Source organism: Egretta garzetta, unplaced genomic scaffold, assembly GCF_000687185.1.
Source record: "Egretta garzetta isolate BGI_Z169 unplaced genomic scaffold, ASM68718v1 scaffold258, whole genome shotgun sequence".
NCBI lineage: Eukaryota > Metazoa > Chordata > Aves > Pelecaniformes > Ardeidae > Egretta > Egretta garzetta.
This window is the reverse complement of record NW_009260413.1, coordinates 1,006,879-1,019,879: the sequence shown is the minus strand read 5'-3', so window position 1 is coordinate 1,019,879 and position 13,001 is coordinate 1,006,879. Positions and strand designations below refer to the sequence as shown.

The 13,001-nt window shown below is 38.0% G+C and overlaps 1 protein-coding gene across 1 annotated transcript in view; it reads right to left on the bottom strand.

The window, feature by feature from the left end:
• Positions 1–13,001, bottom strand: part of GAB1 (GRB2 associated binding protein 1) — a 43,175-nt gene that overhangs the window by 6,541 nt on the left and 23,633 nt on the right. The gene's annotated exons all lie outside the window — the stretch shown is intronic.

Genomic DNA, 13,001 nt, shown 5'->3' with positions numbered 1-13,001 from the left:
TATTTCATCCAGTTGCAACAGGCTTTAACAACCAAAGGTAATGATCTGTGAGATTTTTAACATTATTTGTACTCTCCTCTACTTCTTGTGACTATACCAACTCAGCACCTTCAGTAAAGCCCATCAGACAAATTGCAATGCTCATTAAGATGCATACATGAATTTTCTGTACTAGTAAAATGGTCAGAGGATCAATACTTTGCTTTATTTTAGTGTTTAGCCAACAGCAGGAGACTCAAGTAAACTCTGATTTCAGGTTACTGCCTAACAGAAGTTATTTCAAGCAACTTGCAGGTAAGTCGTCTATACTTGCTTCTAAATAAACAGACAAAAATAAATCCAAAATATAAACAACTAAAACTTAAGAGATCAGAGCACCCATGTTAATGTCAAGGAGATGTTTCCATGCACTGTTCAAGCCAGAAGGACTTTAAATCCTTACATAGGAAACTTTTTGCTTGGCAAGGAAAATGCACCCATGATCTTAGATTATAAGACGACTATACAAGAGTTAAAGTTACTCTAGAATAACAGTTTTCTTAATTTTTGTTTTACTTATTTTTACAAAGCTCCATATACATACAGTGCTAAAGTACATACCCTTTCTTCTTGTAGTAAAGTCACCTATGGTTTGTGAATCAGTTCGCTCTAAACCATGTGGTTTAGGTCTTAAAATTTTAGGACTTTGACCTAATTGGTAAAAAGAAGACTCTCTTAATAATATTCTGTTTGTGACTGGAAAAATGGAATTTTGTAAATAAACAGCACAACCCCCTGCAGAAAGGTTAACGCCACAAGCATAAGCAAGCCGCTGAAGGAGAGTTTTACAGCCTAGCTAGGTCTCACACTAAGGGCTTAAGCACCAAATCAGAAACGAAGAAAACACTGCATGCAAGTAATTTGTTGGAGGCAAGCACAAAAGGTGTACAAAAAGGCTGAAAAGTGCGTCAACAAATGTTGTAACTGATCATTACTATTAACTGGTTTCAAGTTGCATTACATAAAAAGAAAATCCATATTTGAGGAATATCTAGCATGACAGGACAATAGTCATGTTTCAGATGCAAGTTGAGGTACCCTCAAAGAAATTAAATTCTACTTAGCCACAGTATCACTTTGGAAATAGCGGTAACTCTTGGGAGGCCTCCTATCCACTGCGCATCTCCAACTTGAGAAACCCCAAGAATCTTTTTTCCACACTGTATTTGTTAAACTTGTTCCCCCGAGGTCTGTATCTGTCTGTACCAAACCCACCTTTCCAGCCTTGCAGACACAGAGGACGACTTTCTTTCCCAGCTCCCAACTTGCATACTGTCCCCCAACCATGGCACAACCCAACCTCCACTACAAATGACCCTGTCATAAAATTAGGTTCTCTAAACCTTTTTTTAATTGTGTAACACCTATATACAAGAGCAGTAGATGAACTAATCATTCCCCAATATGTAACGCTATCATATGCTATCGTGTTATTAGCATAACATTCCCCTATATTATGCTATCACACAACACAACACTTTAGATAAATCTGGTAGCAAAGTGAAGAGTACAAACTAAGAAAACATTGGAGTCAATAAGCTCCTTGCAGGCAGTAATACAACCCCTCTCCCAGCAAGGAAGTTCTTAGCCAACCTGACCAAACTCAGAGTGTTTCAGGTCACACTGGCTATTTTAAATAATTATGATCAAGAATGCATAATTATCCTCACCTTTCATAAAAGTCTATCTGACAAAGTGTTAATATTAGAAAGGCGAGTGCCTTCACGTGGTACACCAAGAAGCCATATAAAAAGTAAATCTTTACAATAAACCAAATGACAAGTTTAAGTCTGATTATGTTAGAAAGTTGCCCTACAGCACAAAATGGAAAAGGACTGGCAAAGACTCCAATGTGGGCTGGTACTACCAGCAGTAAGTGAGAATGCGTTGTAAAAAATAAACTTGGCAACAAACACCAGAAGTTTGCAAATCTCTACCCCAAGGGGTTTGCATATGAAATGCTCTATTACTGTTATCACTGCAGTATTGGGAATAATCAAGTAACAACAAGAAAGGTAAACAGAATGGTTTTGTACTGTATCATCAGTTCTACACAGTGCTGCTGAGAGACCATGCAGGTAAGACAAAATTTATTTATTTACTAGTAGTGCTGCATAGCAGCTTCCTTAAAAAGAAAAGGACACAAAATGATTTTCACATAGACCGTTCTTTCCCAATTTCAAAATCATATGTTCCCTTAAATGGCTCGAAGTGCTGATAAGACCACCAAGCCGCTGGGCGATGCTGACCAAAGACCCACGCTGTACAGTGGTACACAAAGCAATTCTGTAAACTATGCTGTTGGAGCCAAGTTAAAAGCATGACCCAACATGTTGGCATAGTTCATTCTGAGTTGATTCGATATTCTTAAATATCTTGCCTAAAACTCTATGATAAAAGCTTGCCTATATAAAGAGACTGATATCTTAAAATTGAACAAATGTAGGAGTTCAAATCCAAACACCTTTTATTAAGAACAATTTGATGCTGAATATCATTACCTAATCATATTAACTTTGTGTTCCACAGTTTTATAATAGGATTTAAAAGAAATTTGGCCCAATACAACTCAATTTAAAATGCCAATCAATGCATTGACATACGAGCACAGATTGTAAGTACGGTGAGAAATCTAGCAGAGGTAACAGGGTTAATGAAATTATTTAACCAGTGTGTACTTCATAACCTCTCTGCTCTTACAGCCAAACATAGGCTGAAGTGCCTGAAACCCATAATACAGAAGATAAGTGCAAGGGACTTAGGGCTATGACTCATTTTTTCTACTTCTGTTAACGATGCTAACGTGGTCTCGTGCAGCTAACCTTCCTGAACTATGATTATCCCCATTGGTAAAATGTGAGTATTATGTAATTGCCTGCCTCATACTTAATTTAGCACTTACAAACTATTCTCAGACTTTCAGAAGAGCTATATAAATAAATACAGGTCCCTATAATATTTCTCTTCCGTACCAGACAAGAACATACAAAATGTTCCAGCATAAAATAAACTCACTGAGCTTTCATCTCTTGCTGATGGAAGACTGTTCAACCTAAATAATTTTGGTGGCAAAACAGCTTGCTGCTACCAGCCAGCCAGGATAATGCAATTCCTCTGGTTTAACGTGTCACAGAGAATTAAAATATTTGTGCAGCGTTTGGGGTTTTTTTTTCCCCCTCCCTACAAAACAAAAACCAAAATGCCTAATCTCTGTTGAGAAGCTTATACCATGCAACAGAAAAGACCTGACACCAGGCAAAGGAAAAGGGGCGGGGGATCATAAGCACAAAACTCAGGTTACTTGTGTGCAGAATTCCTCCACCCCATTTTTGCCCATTTAAGACGATAAAGTAACATAAGCCAGGGCACAGAAAGCCCCTAATAATATCCCTTACTCCCTCAAAAGGCATTAATAAATCCATCAGAAATGTTAAAAGTGCCATTCTTTAAAAATTGGCAGTTCTGTCACTCTCTTAAGCCAGATCTGTGAAGAGAAATACGTATGTTTTTAGAACTTAATATATTAAGTACTGCAACTGCAATTTCTGGTGCTGCTCCCAAGTAACCTCACTAATTTTCTCCGAGAGCACATCCTAGCCGAACCGAACACGGAGGAGAAAGTGCCTCAGCCGTACCACAGACCGGTCTCCAACATCTATGCCGTTCTGCAATGATCACTAAAGGTGAGTGTCACAGGCCAGTTCTTCACATCAGCTCAGTGAAAGTGGAAGCTCAGTACGACCCCTACGGAGAGCCTGGCTCCATTCCGCGTTCCAACATCAGCAACTCTGAAGAACGCATTTCCTGTAGTTTAGGCCCATAGGTCCAAATTTACCTCATCTAATATTTAGATGCTCACATAAGACAATGCTTTTACCTTACACACCTATTCTGGGCAAGATAAATCTGGGTAAAAAAAATAGGTGTTTTTATATATATATATATTTTTTTTTATTATTTTTTTATTTTTTTTTTTTAACTGAAAAGGAAATAAATTGTGTTGCAACACCACTGGATGCAAACCTACAGGGGAAAAAAACCCCAAATAAATTATGGCAAGGGAAACTAACCAAACAAGAAGAGAAAATTTGATGTTTTCATTGTTCAGTCAAGTCACCACCTGTGAAATGCAAAGTGCTCCAGCCAGAAGAGAGAAGCTCAGCTTCTGCACGTTCTGTCAGATGAATCCTGTGCAAGGTCACTCTGAGCTGAAAAATCACTAATGAAGTCTATTTGTCTAACAAATGGCTGCTTGTAAAAACTGCCAAGCAGAACAAGCGATTATGGATCTAGCGTTAGAGTGCACCCAGACGGCATGAATTCCGCTCCTGGCATTTCGGTGTGTGTCAATGCTGCCTTTGTCTGAGAAGCCATCAGGAGAAGAGTCCATTTCACATGTTTGGTTTTGTTTCAAATAACGGTTTAAACTGAAAAACCTTTGGGTTTTCCATCAGCTAATGTATTCTCTCTCTTCTTGTTTTCCATAAACATTTGGAATATAATGGGGGGAGGGGGGAGGAAGGGGTCCCACTGCAGCAAATTACTGCATCAAGAGTAGGTGGGTCCTAAGATTTTTGGGTTTGAGGATGTAAGCCACTCGCTGAAGAGCCTCATTTGTTTTCAGGCTATCGCCTTAAAGCACTAGTACTAAACCAGATTTCTGTTAAGAACGCTTCTTTTCTGACTGCCTGCTTGCTCTATGGCTTGCTGGCAAGGGATTTTATGTCAGGAAATTGCAAACATCCTCACGAAAGAGGCCAACGCTCTATTTAAATACCAGTTATTTAGGGCTTAAAATTTTAAAGTAAATCTACTAACGTGATATAAAATTTAAGAAATGCGTGATCTGTTAATGCTGTTTCCTGGCCAACAGGACTAATCCTCACGAGACAAGGAGATCAGGCATAGGAATGCTACAGCAGTGCTTTACTTGGAATAGGAGGGGGAAAGCAAGAGGCAAAAACAGCCACAGAAGTGCCTTGCATCCACAAAAGTACTTTCAGAGACAACTTACAGAAGTTTCCCATTTCCATGAAAAAATACGTAACTTTCCCCCTTTTCTCTGTTAATAGAGGAAACTGAAATTTGCAGCGAAGTCTAACAATTCCAGTACTCAGAACCACTGTAGATTTTCCTTAAAAAACAAGGCTGAAGCTCACAGTCCTACTCCTGCAGGGTTTATTATTTGGCTTTCAATTCTGCAGAATAACCTCCCCCTTTCCTTCTCTTCCTCTTCCTCACCCCAGTGAACTCCAATTCCCGAGTACGTGGTCTTCAGCACAGAGCTCTACAAATATCCTGAATTTGCTTTTTCATCTCTGTTTTTATGAAGACTATTTCCTGCCAAGGTATTTCTAATTAGAAACATGTATTTAGTTATACAACATTCATATCCATTTCCATACTAGTATCCAGCAACAAATAGGAATATCAATAATGTGCTTAGTTCTGGTCAGTGATACCGCATGGATGGTGATAACTACAGTCTCTTCAGGACAGTAAAAACAAACTGAAATCTATTTATTCTTTCACTATTATGAAATACAAAAAGCAGTCATCTAAAGAGAGACTCTCCAGTTTTCTTAGACATCTTGATCTTCTCAAAATAACTTTTCTCAGAGCACTGGTACTTTGAATGCTCCAGAAATTAAGAATGAATGGAAAAATTATCTGATTATAAAGAAGGCCAACTGCATGTGACAGCTAAGGTTCACTGGTATTCATAAAATATTTGCCAAATGCCATAAAATCTATTCAGAGAATAGCAAAGCTATTAATCATCCAAATACTATTTGACTGCTCCAATTTGTGAGTAACTCTCCATGTTTGTATTTAAAAAGCCCCCAAAGCATGATGAACTAAAAGCATTCAATAAGACAGTGCTTTAAGACCAAAATACAGTGTTCTGGAGCGTTTATTGATTAGTAGTTCATAGAGTTCATGGAGTCCAAGGGATACTACTAGAGATCGCTTTCCTTTGTTTTTGTTAAAAAAAAAAATAAAAAATTGATGGAGTTTAACTTGTTCACTGGAAAAATCAAGACTACCATCAAGTCTATGAAAAAGACCAATAGAATAGCATGACAATATGTATAACAAAAACTATGTTTCCTTAAAAAGGCATTAAGCTCATAGGGAAGAAAAGAAAAATTGTATGGAGAGAAGAAAAAATAGGGTGTTATTACTTGTGTTCTCTTGTTCCTACTCTCCCTGCCATCTTTGGAGTTCAACACTACCATCTCTACCTCTAGTATCAGAACAAGCCTTGCAGTTTGTCTTCAGAAAACTCATACGTTTACTTTTTTTTTTAAAACCATTATGTCCAGTAAACCATAGCTTCCTTTGCAGCTGTGATTTAGGCATCCACATGAAATCTTTACTTGAAATTACTGGTTGTTTCAAAGTTTTGTAAGACAAATCACAGCTGCAAGTTAAGGACTGGTGTATCGTAGCAAGGAGCCATATAAATTTCATTTAAAACTCTTAAGTAAAAATTAGCCTTGTAGAAGTAATTTAGTACAGCCGTGGAAGAAGCGTAAATTTCAGCTAAATGGAAGTCTTTGGAGCTTGCGGGGGGGGGGAAAAAAAAAAAAAAATCAATAAATCTGTATTCAACCTGCTTTAGGAACTCTGAGGAAGCACCAAAACATCACCAAAAATGTTATTTTTTTAAATTTCTAAATGGAATGGAACTGGAGATGTAGCTTCCGAGAGTAAATGGAAGGATTAAAGACACGGACTTCTTAAAAGCAAAATGAACAGTACTTCTGCTCAGAAAAGTCATCATGAAAATCACAGTTTCTTTTTCAACACATCTTCAGTTCCATTCTTGCTGCTGATTAAAATCACCATTCACAATTTTTCAATGCCTGCTTGTCCTAAAGCCTGAGAAAACGAGTGATACTTTATTTAAGAATACGCAAGACAATCATGATAGCGTAGAACACTGCAGTGTTGCCAACTTCTCATTATTATTTTTAAAGAAATGTCAGCTCCTGTAATTACAAATGCCTTCACCGTTTCTCTGAAGTTTTATTTCAGGATGGTGTAGTGCTCCTGCTGTATCAGGACGTGCAATATGTTCACATTGTCCAACTCAGACACTCAAACATGTAAACATTTAACAAGGAAACTATACACTAGGCTATTTATAACTGACTTCATGATTAATGAGGGTTCTTAATTTCCTTTACAACTACCTACTTTGCTTGGGATTTTTACAGCATCACACTATACTACAACAATGAGTGATTATGCCGGTCATCCTCTCCCTTGGTTTCTTTTGTTTGTTTGTTTTCAAGGTGCAACTGGGTATTTTGTCAGCATGAAAAAAAAAGTCTGCACCACATAGTGTCTCCAAATCCTACTTTACCACTTGCTGGGCTGAAAATTACCAGGGACAAGCATCAGTCTCTTTTAAAGGCAATAATATGGACTCAAACTGCAGGAACCATCTCAGACTAAATGCTGGTATGTTTTTGTTGAAAGATAAGCCTTTTGTAAAACAAAGACGAAAATGCACTACACTGGATATTGCTTATTTTTGCCATCAAAATAATCCGTGCAATCCAACCCAAAATTGGGACTGAAAAATCTTGTTTAAATAATCTTGAATGCAATTAAACCCTTAAGAATATTTGGGCAAATACAATTGCTATTCAAGACAAATGGAGCACAGTCGAGTACCATGTTGTAGGCTAGTTCTCTACTGCCTCCATCAGCAATCTGCTCAGTGATCCCGAGTGCATCGTTCTATCACAGCTTCCCATGACCCTGAATTAGGATCTGTTCTAAACTGAACTCTCTCGTAAAGTATTTTTAAGTACTATCGATCGAAAACATTACAAAAACTGCAGGGTTACACTATATTCAAATGAATAAGATTCAACTTTTGATTTTCATTCCATCACGGTCCTGAATTGTGTAATCAGCCATATGCTCACGGTTCATAGATTTCTTTTTAGATCCTTAAAAAACCCACTTTGGGACAGAGACATGCTGCCCCTCAGCAAAGAGACGCTACCAAGCTACAGCAAGTAGGGCATCAAACCACCCAGACTTTGAAGAACTAAATTCCACCATTGTTTAACCATTTGATTCAGATATTGAAAAACTGTTTTGTCAGTTGAGATGGAAAACACATATTGCTTAAGAGCTCTGAACTTTACAGACAAGATGTGCACACACACACTCTCTCTAAATGTTACATACCTATGAGGAGTCCTTCTGTACAGCTCCTAAACAAGTATCTTTAAAAATAATAAGTCTTATTTTGTAGTTCTTTGGTCTTAAAGGCTTGCTTTAAGATCACAACCCCCCCGCCCCTGGAAATAAATCATGGGCCAGGAGGGGGCCATTATCGTGCCCAGAGGCTCACAGACACCCCCACATCTCTCATACGCTGCCTCCTGACATAAAAAACAAATTCACACCCTACCCCTTTTATTTTGGACCGTGCACTTTCCTTGATCTCTGACTTACATCACATTTGTACTGAAGATTAAGATCGTCTAGACTCACAGACCTCCTGTCAGGCCTTAAAACCTTCTTGTGGACTGCCAGCACGGCCACCTGGGACCTGCCTTGCTACACAGAGGGGTTCCCCATGAAGTGCAGAAATGTTCACTACAGTCCTGCAAGCTGTCAGTAGGATGGAGATCACAGGATCCACTGCCTTGTATCACAAACCTCTTCAGATATTTTGAAGGGCCCCAGGGTAAGTAGGAGGTGGAGCAGAAGAGAACCTGGCTATTCTCTGCTACCTTAGCTGTCTAGGGACACCTCACTGCATTTGGGCACCTTTAATTCTACTGCTCCTTCTTGGATAAATGGTATTTTGAGGAAGGAACACGTGACTGTCAAAACAAACGTCACGTAATCGCTCTGTGGTAGAACCAGTCGCAGTCTTTGAACAATTTAGAGAATAAGACCCAACTGCATGGATGGATGCAATACTTCTTCCACTTGAAGCCTTTTGCTAGCAACAGTGCTTCCAATTTAGCATCGTGACTACATGCAACCGTGGCAAGCTAAAGCAGCCAGAAAGCAGAAATACAAAATCAATACAGACAATGGTTCTTTATAATAAAAGAAATAGCACCCTGAAAAAACAAATTAAAAGACAGATTATTTTTGTCATTCAGTTACAGGTGAATGCAGAAAAGCACCTGGCCAAACACTCTCCATTTTGCCCCAAGCAATATATCACTTACCTTTTGGTATGCTTCTCTAAAGAAATAGTAAAGCGCTTTGATTCAAGTTATTGGGGCAGGAAGCCAACACCATGTTTTGAAATTACTTTCAAGACTTCCAGAAAGTACTGGAAGCTCCCCACATTTACAGAAGCAGCTGTGAGCTAGAAAAATGAAACTACATGAAAATGTAGTGTAATCTCAAGGCTATATATATGTATTTTTTAATTTGTTATTGTTTTTTTAACCCATTTTCCAAAACAAAGCTCTTCTAGGCACTGGTGGAAAAAAGACACAGGTTGTCTCGTAGCTCACCATGGCTCCTGGCCCAGGCTACTCCTGCAGGTGGGAAGACTGAAGAGCCTCAGGCTCTCACAGCAGGGGTACGTAAGTACCCTCCTCAGAAGAATGTGCATGTACTTTAGTGAATTTTAGACCTGTTTGTTACCTTAATTGAGTTTACCTGTGTTACTGATTTTTAATAACTCAGTCTTCTGTCACAGTCGCTACTTCTATATAACTGTACCTTGTCTTAAAAATTTGGAGAATTTTAACAAATTAATGCATTATCCAAAACATCAAGCGCTTGTATCAGAGCTGTAAGACACACACATTACAGTCGCTGCTGCTGATAGACAGATTGCCAGATCCTCGCTGCCTGACACATTATTCTTCAAAGACAGCAGAACCAGGAGTAACTGAGTATATGTTTCATTCCAGGTTTACAAAACAGAAGCGGCAGAGGGGAGAGCAGGCTATATGCAACAGAATGGCCACTGCCATCACTGAGCCCTCCATTTTCTACCCTTGCCAAACTTGCCTGTAAGCAGTCAGTCCTTAAACCAAAGAAAAATAGAGGGGATTCTAACCATACACATTTGACAGCAAAAAGCAGTGCATTCTTTCTTTACGTGCTAGTTTCACTGCGTCATTTCTTTGTCAAATGCATTTTTTGGCACTGAACATAAAGTCCCCTGGCCCACACAGAAGCATTACTGAGCGACAGCTAATGCTCACGTGAAAGGTGATGGTGATATTTCTCAGTAACAAGGATAGCTACCAAAAGGGAATGTTACTTGGAGACAGTGCAAACACTATTTTGGCAGCAATCTGTAATGAATAAAAGAGATACAGCAGCTTCTTCAGACAGAACATGAGATGGGCCCTCATATACCTGGCGGCCTTGCCACCAATGCACCTGATCTCTGCAGTAACACCATCTTTCAGAGAAGCAGCAGTGGTCTTCAACAGAAATTCTTGAACCAAAGCCATATTAAAAAACCCAAAAAACATTTAAAGGAGCAATACCTGGTAGGTAACTATTTTATGTACCATTTTCTCCCTTTCTATGTCTAAGTTTTATTGAACATATTGGCCAACTGGATACTTTCTATGAACTAATTCGTAGCAGAAGACCATTGTAATATATTTATATAAGCAGAAACAATCTGATAATAGAAGTTGCTCCAAGAACTTGAAAGCTTGAAAAGCAACACAGTAGAATATAAAGCATACACTCCTTTTAGTTAGGTAAGGGTCTGCTAAAACAAGAGTTTTGTCCTATTTTAATTCAAAAGGAACTGCATTTTTATTTTCCCAAAGATATTTATTGAAGGAGTTATTTGCATGGAGAACTCAACTACTGAAACGGGACTATATTATCATCCTGATGTGTTATCATATCTGGTCTTCACAGCAATGGAAGACTCGCAGTAGGACACTTGATAAAATTTGCGTGACCCAGTGTGAGTGAGTGAGTGTGTGTGTGACTAAGATAAAACCCTCAGTGGTAAATCAGAATCATTACCATTCTTGGTAACTCAAGATCTTCACAAAGGTTTTTTTTTTAGCCCCTAAGCATTTATTACACAATATTTACTTTTGGGGACAGCTTTATTTTAAGATTATTTTATCTTCTAAATTATATTAAATAATCATATTATTTTAGCGTGATAACAGCTTCTAAAAGCCTGCCAGCAAAAAAACCAGCCAGTCATCTACACTCATCAAGAGATATGTTAGTACATCTAAAAATCTTTTCCTTCATGTTAGCTGTAAAGCATTCCCATTGAAGATGGGAGCAAAGCAGGAGCCTTACACACCACTTTTAGAATGCAAAACACTAACTCAGTTTCAAGAAGAGAGATGCCCCAGCAGACATCTGTGCAACTGGTTTGCACTGCCAACAGCAAAAGCGAGCAGCTTTTCAACACAGAAATTTACTACTTTTGAAGGTCAAACATTTTATCAGTAAAATACACAAACTGGCCAGTCAGGGAAAATATTTTAAAGCAGTTTAGTGTTTATTTTGAGAATATTTTCCAGTATCAGCTTTCATCAATCTGTTACTGTCCAATATTTCTTGAGAACTAAACAAAACTACTGTCTGGTAACACGGAAACAATTAGATACAAGCAGAGTGCCAAGGACCTGAAAAAGGCCATGCCTCGTTTTCTGAAGATGGACAGCCAGAATGAGATGTGGTACTTCCCGTTTCACACTGAGATCATCTATATTGTGATGGTATTATCTACTTCACTTAATTACCGGCTGTTTTCATTTGGTGGTAAAAATACTAATTTAAATGTTTAGTTAGTGAATATTTTGGAACATCTGAGTATTTGCCATTGAGTTTTCCCCAGAATGAAGTCAGCCATTCTCAATGTAAATACTAATTTTTCAAGCACAGAATTTTAAAAATAGGACTTACTCAAATACAAAATAGTACAGACATTTGACCTAGTGTTCTTTAGTTCCCACTTCTACAAGAAAGTTAGTTATCTTGTCTGAAAAACTGCATAGTAGGGAAACAAATTCCTTAAGCATTTACCTGTATCTCTGATAGGCTGCTGATAAAACATTTTTAGATTAACTAGAAAGTCTAAGCTACTTATTAGTGATTCTCTATACAAGTATCTCTTATAGACACATCACAACAGTATCTTTGTTGTTTCTTAAGAACACCGGTCACCCAAATAATCCTGATTTTAAGGAAAAGTAAACCCAGTATGTGCCAGATTCAAGATTAATTTTCTAGGATAGCTTTGAAGGGGCACTCTAAAATTTGGGTTTTTTTTAAATTTTGCCATTGAAGTTGTTGCAGCTTCCTCAGACTCATAACAGTCGTCTTCCACATAGTCAGCAGCTTAAAATAGTTGCACATAAAGCTAGTTTTCCTTTTGCTTTATGACTTTGCTTTATCTACCACACTCTATAAAGGCAAGGAAATTTTCACCTACTACAGTTTACACAAATTTCAATGGCATGGCACCCAGTGCCTGTGATAAAGCAAACATCTTAAGAACTGTCTTGAATTAGTGGTTCCCTCCTTCCATTTGGATCCCAAGGAAAATATATATTGTAACCTCACAGCTCACATGTTAAACATCTTCCCGTGACTGCCCCATGTGGCCATGAACACTTAAATAAGCAGCTCCAACATCAAGCAATTTTTCCTTGCTTTTACAGACTGAAACAAGGACTTAACATTACCTACTTAGCAGTAAACACTATTCCTTCAGTCTAACTCCTCCTTCATTTGAACATACTTCTAAGAATTATTCTATGTAAAACCATTGCATACTTTGAGCAGGACTAAAGAGCAGCACAATATACAACTCATTCTTATTATAACAATTAATGTCTTCTAACAATGTTTACATCAAAAGCCAATACCTAAAATAGTTAACCAAGCTATTTTTAACTTTTACTTCATACAATGAAAGCGTGTGCTGATCCTGTACCAAGCATTGTTATGGCTACAAATCTGTA